This window comes from Cryptomeria japonica, chromosome 6, assembly GCF_030272615.1.
Source record: "Cryptomeria japonica chromosome 6, Sugi_1.0, whole genome shotgun sequence".
In the NCBI taxonomy this organism is placed as follows: domain Eukaryota; kingdom Viridiplantae; phylum Streptophyta; class Pinopsida; order Cupressales; family Cupressaceae; genus Cryptomeria; species Cryptomeria japonica.
In genome coordinates, this window is record NC_081410.1 from 245,755,082 (window position 1) to 245,761,575 (window position 6,494).

Genomic DNA, 6,494 nt, shown 5'->3' on the forward strand with positions numbered 1-6,494 from the left:
TCAGCTCATCCACCTTGATATTAGCACTCTACACAATTCTCTGCAATCTCTTGTTATAACATCTATATGCTTTGTTTTCATTAGAATAACCAAGAAAAATTCTTTCATCACATCTAGGATCAAATTTGCCAATGATATCATCTCTCCTGATATAACATTTACTGCCAAAGATTCTGAAATACTTAACTGTAGGTGTATTGCCAAACCATAATTCATAAGGTGTCTTATCGGTTTCTCCTTTGATATGTACTATGTTGAATGTATAGACCGTTGTGCTCACTGCTTCTCTCTAGTAGATATAAGGTAGACTAGCTTCCATCAGCATTGTTCTAGCAGCATCCAAGATAGTTATGTTTTTCCTTTCCACAACTCCATTCTGCTGAGGTGTCGAGGGAGCAAAAAATTGCCTCCTTATACCATGCTTCTCACAAAAGTTAGTAAACTCACCGGATGTGAATTCTCCACCATGATCTAACCTTAAACATTTAATCTTCAATCATGTCTTTGTCTCAACTTTAGCTTTAAAGATTTTAAACTTTTCAAAAGCCTCAGATTTCTCCCTTAGAAAAGTAACCCACATCATTCTAGAATAATCATCAATGATTAGCATAAAATATCTCTCAACTTGAAAACTTTTAACTTTGCAGGGCCACACAAATCAGTATGAATAAAATCAAGAACATCATTAGATTTGTCTTGTATACTCTTAAAAGAGGTTCTAACCTGTTTTCCCATTTGACATTCTTTACATACCAGATTATAGGGCTTCACAATCTTAGGTATGTCTCTAACTGCCTTAGTTGAACTGATCTTTATAATGCAATCAAAATTCGCATGACATAGCCTTTTATGCCATAGCCAACTCTCATCAATTTGTGCAATCAAACATGTCTTCTCAACGGAATTCAAATGAAATATATTACCTTTTGTATTTGTACCGGTTGCAATCTCCAAACCAGATCTATTAATGATTTTGCATTTTCCATCCTTGAACTGCAATTGAAATCCCTTATCCACCAATTGTCCTACACTCAAAAGATTATGCCTTAAACCTTCAACATAATAAACATTATTAGTATTGTGCTTACCATCCAATGATATAGTTCCTTTTCCCTTGATCATACATGCTTTGTCATCTCCAAATCTAACCAGACCACCATCAAATTCTTGCAAAGATAGAAACTTCCCTTTATCTCCAGTCATATGATGTGAACACCCACTGTCAATTACCCATTCATCCTTATCTTCAATTTTAGCAGCAAGTGCCTTCTCTTCAGGTACATTCTCTTCCAGTATCGGAACATCTTCCTTGATAGCCAGGAACACTCATTCATTTCCATTGTCAGAACCACTAGCAGAGTCTTGTGTCGGTTCATCATCAGAATCAGTCACACCTTCCTCATCCTCTATGTAGCATGATTTGTCTCTATTTTTCCTGTACTTATACTTGTTCTGATATCCAGGGTTAGGCTTAAAAGATCTTCTAGCTCTCTCTTCAAATCTTGAAATCCTTTCAGGACATCTAGATGCAAAATGACCAATCTTATTACATGCAAAACATTTAAAAGATGTTTTTCCTTCATACTTACTTCCTACCGATCCTTTAGGTACTCTTCTAGCAAATAGGGCTTCAAGTTGCTCAAATTCTTCATCTTCTCTCTTCATATCATCCAATTCCTTTGCAAATAAAGCTTTCCAATCTTGTTTGCCGGTTGATGATGCAAATGCATGAAAAGCAAGTTCAGACTTCACAGCTCCAAAAGGTCCAAATTCTTCAAGCTCAAAAGCAGATAATTTCCCAACCAAAATATCTCTATTGACAGAAGTATTAGCCATTGTTCTCAATTCATTAATTGCAGTAGCCTTCATCTTGTAAGCCGGTGGTAAAGATCTCAGAACTTTAAAAACTATTTCATCTTCACTCAGAGTTTCACCACAACATTCAATTCTCATAACAATCTCATTTACCCTTTCCATGAATGCAGTAATCCTTTCATCTTCTTCCATCTTCAAGTTTTCATATCTCACCCGGTAACCATCAAGTTTATCAATCTTCACAGTAGGGTCACCTTCATTAAGAGTCTCCAACTTGTCCCATATAGCCTTTGCAGATGATTTGTCAATTAATCCTATTATTTGCTAATCAGAAAGTGCACACAAGAGGGCTTCTCTTACTCTACAATCATTCTCAAGATCCTTATCCAAGTTTGTTGGAGGAGGATTGTTAGATGCCAGATTATGAGGTGTAACACCATTCTCTGTGATCTCTCAAATCTTCTTACCAAGACATCTCAGATGAGTCTCCATCTGAGTTTTCCATACTCTATAATTTGTTCCATCAAGCCTAGGAATATCTCTCCGAAAGATAGCTCCAGATGAACTAGATGAACTTGAACTATTAGTCGCCATAGGATCTTCCTCAAGAGGTTAAGCTTCTACAGAGAGGACTAGATCTCTGATACCAATTGTTAGACAATTCAAATAACCATAAGACAACTGAGAGGGGGGTGAATCAGTTGTCACCAGATTACCGGAACCTTAAGCATTTAAAACTTTAATACCAGAACCCAAAAGATCAATACCAAAATGCATAAACCAAATACCGAAATAGCAGATAAACCAATTAAGCATAAACAATAATCAGAGAATAAAAAACCATCCACATGACACCAAGATTTATACGTGGAAAACCCAGTAAAGGGAAAAACCACGATGGGAAGCCTACCCACAGTCAGATAATACTTTTGCAGTAAGTCTATGAATTACAATTGAGGGGCCTGCACTTGCAGGAAGGCCAACATCATAGAGTGCATTGCTCAACACAAAAGGAGTCTCACTGACTACATAGAAATCCATACTACAATCCGGAAGAAGGAATGAACTGCAAAGATAACATCACCTATGCCTGAATACAGTTCCAGTTAAGCTCAATATCGGAGGACTAAATCCTCTTACATAAACCCAATTCGATCACCAATTATCGATCAAATCCTCTGCCTGAATGATTATTACATTATTCGCTTCTTACATCCCATGATATATCTATGCCATGATCTACAATGAGATCTTACATCATATATATACAAACCCTTGACCATAAACAATAAAGTCGGCCACCAAACAATAAAACAATTACATAACTACAAAACATGTCGGCCAGAGACCAAACAAATAATATCCAACCCATAAGACATCTCGGAAATACATCGAGAGGTCCAATCCACACATTACATTAAGTCGGTCCATAACCTAGACAATACCGAGACCCAATATAGGTCCATACACGCCAAAGCAATAATCTCAATCAACGAAGTCTCGAACATGATCACCATCAGCATCTTGAACCTTCACTAGAAACCGCACCAACACCACTTATGCATATCATCAAAGATCTTCAACAAAGCTTTGTCGATGAAACCCTCATCGGAACAACAAACCAAGCTTGCTAGTAAACATGATAGCATTCGATCACCAGATCAAAACCAACTAACTGAATATGAACATGAATAAGCCAATTCCATAACCCAAACATACCGGAGCATATCGGATCATTATGATCCAATCCAACCAAAAACCAAACAAGCTACAGGGAACAGAAGGATATCGATAAACAACCAAAACAGTTAGTGTTGACATCAATGACAACAAATCAATGCAACACATAATCAATTCCTCCAAATGGCCAACAGTTAGGGTCACAAGCTGTAACATTCTCCAAATAGGCCTAGTAAAAGTAATTAGAAGCCATAGTACCCAACTGGGCATCATTCGTAATCATTTGGCCATTTTCATCCGTAAGCAACAAGATGGTGTTCCTTTTTGTATGTTGGAGTGCAGATTGTTTGTTGTTTAAACAATGTCATATTCTTATTTAAAATATAATTTATATATAAACTAAATCATCTCAATACCTTCTAGTAACCATTAGTCTTGTTATTTCTACCCTTTAACAAATGACTCAAAAGTTGAACATAAAATATTGATTATTGTTATAAAACAACACATTTTGATTTAAAATACAATGCATATTCAACTTTAAATGATCATTAAAAAAAAATTTAAAAAGCATTCTTCTACATTTTATGATAAAATACAAAGCCTTTATTATGCTTTACCTTTATTTGTGATAAACAAACGTATAATATTAAGTACTTCAAATGCATATTCATTGCCACCCTAACAGTTGTACATGTAGACACCTAAAAATGTCTCGTCAATCATGTACTAATTAATCGTCCTATGAATTAAATAATTATTTAATTAAGCTAATTTAATCTTATTTCTTTTGAACTGATTCAATCATCACCTTCCACATTGCTAATTATTCAATTTCTATCTTCTTCATCAATTAATCATTTAAGTTTTCTTAAATATTAATTATTTAATTAATTGCGATTTATTCCTTAACTAAATAATCTTTGTTAGTTAATCAAACTAATTTCATCTAATTTCAAATTCCCAAATTTGAATTTCATCAAATTTCAACTAAATGTGCATCTCAATTTCATCATTCGAAAATCAAAATTAAAATTAATATGAAAATGGATTTCAATTTCAAAATCCTACAGCACATGTTGTAAATCATGACTAATCAATCAAATCAGTTAACTTAGTTAATTCTCCAATCTCTCCTTTTCACTCTCAATCACCTTTTTTCTAAAAGATCCATCAATTTAGTCATCTAGCCAATCAACCCAATCAAATATCCAATCAATTGAGTTAACAGATCAATCTATCATGTTAACGGATCAATCAAGAGAGTTCACTAATCAACCAAAATCAATTTAACTATCAGTCAGCACTTAAATTCTATTTCTCACCCCTTCTCACCCAAAAAACTATAAAAACAACCTCATTTCTTCATTTTCATCAATGTGATCTTTGAAATCATTGTGTTTAATCTATACAAGAATCCCAATACGATATCTAAAAGCCACACACAATATTGGAGAAAAACAATGGAAGCTGCATTTTGGATCAATTAAGGGAGTTTTTGATGTGGTCCTTTTATATTCACTTGATTTAATCTCATTTCATTGTTATTTAAGAGTTAGTTTAATTAGATTAGAGCATTCATGATTTACTCTTCTAAGTCTGATTAAATATGACCAATTTTACCCTGAAAACAGTACGCATGAGAATAGCATTTTTCCACATAACAAAACGATTTGTTTAGATGGACACCTTATTTAAAAAGGACATTTTATTTAGATTGTCATGATATTTTATATAAAGCAAAAAGTACTTATTTCACTTGTTAATGAAAAGCATTTATGCTTTTTCAATATAACATTTATAGAATATATGTTTATGTAAAGATCCAGCATGAGAAACATTTGTTCATTTGTTAATTTACATGTGAAATTGACAATATGTAATATAAATATGTTGTCTAACAAATCTTATAACCACGAACGCTATACCAGCAAAAGAACCCCACCCTGACCCCACTCGATATTGACCACTGTCCCCTTGAAGCATACAGTCGTCCTGTACAGGTAAGAGCATACCTTACAACGCATAACAACAGAGTAAAGCCAAACTAAAATTCACTTTTGCACGTCTTATTGCATAATGTCAATCCTCCAATTAAAAAAATGATACAAATATGTGGACTTTGTATCCGTTAACGTGGGGCAGATTTGTTTTTAGACAAAATCAACCAAACACAAATGCATTATATATATGCGTGAAATGACCAACCACTAACTAATTTTATACGATAAAATGATCGCGTAACCAATTTAAAATATCAACAAATACATCGTTTACAGAAATTTTATTTGATAACATAAGAGATTACGCTGCTAATATTAGCCAAGGAAGATTTATGGGCGGTCCTATGAACACATATAGGAAAAGGATCTGCTGTGATCTTCATATCTGCATCAACAAAATCCCAATCAAAATAGTTGACAACGTTTGAAGACAAGTATGGCCATGGCTGTAAATTTAGTTCCAAAGGATATGCGAGGCCCACTGCAAAGGGCACAAGATCAAATTTCTCCGGATCCTTGGAAATATTTGGGATTCTTGTGAGTTAAATGGGCCTTCCAAACAAGCTACCCCTCATTCATCACAAGATTCACAACCATAGCAAAATCAGAATCAGGAAGTTACATTAAATTTTTGGATGTATTCATCTACACTTGGCCAACTAGTCCTGCATACAACATTAGATATAGTCCTGCATCATAAACAGCATTAGATATAGAAATGGATGGAAATGGATGGTAATGGATCCTTTTATAGTTCATGATATTGAATGATCTGTTTTTGGATTGACAGATGGCTTATAGACTTATAGTATATGGGACTATCTGTACTCCATGCAAGAGTCACTTAACTGTGCTACAAATGAAGTGTACATACCCTACCCATACAAAATTCAAGTTTGTGACCTTTTCAAAGTACAAGTTCTCAACAATTAGTGAAATAGAATACCACATTGCCCTCGATCTAGGCATCAATTTTTACCCATATTGTTTCCAATT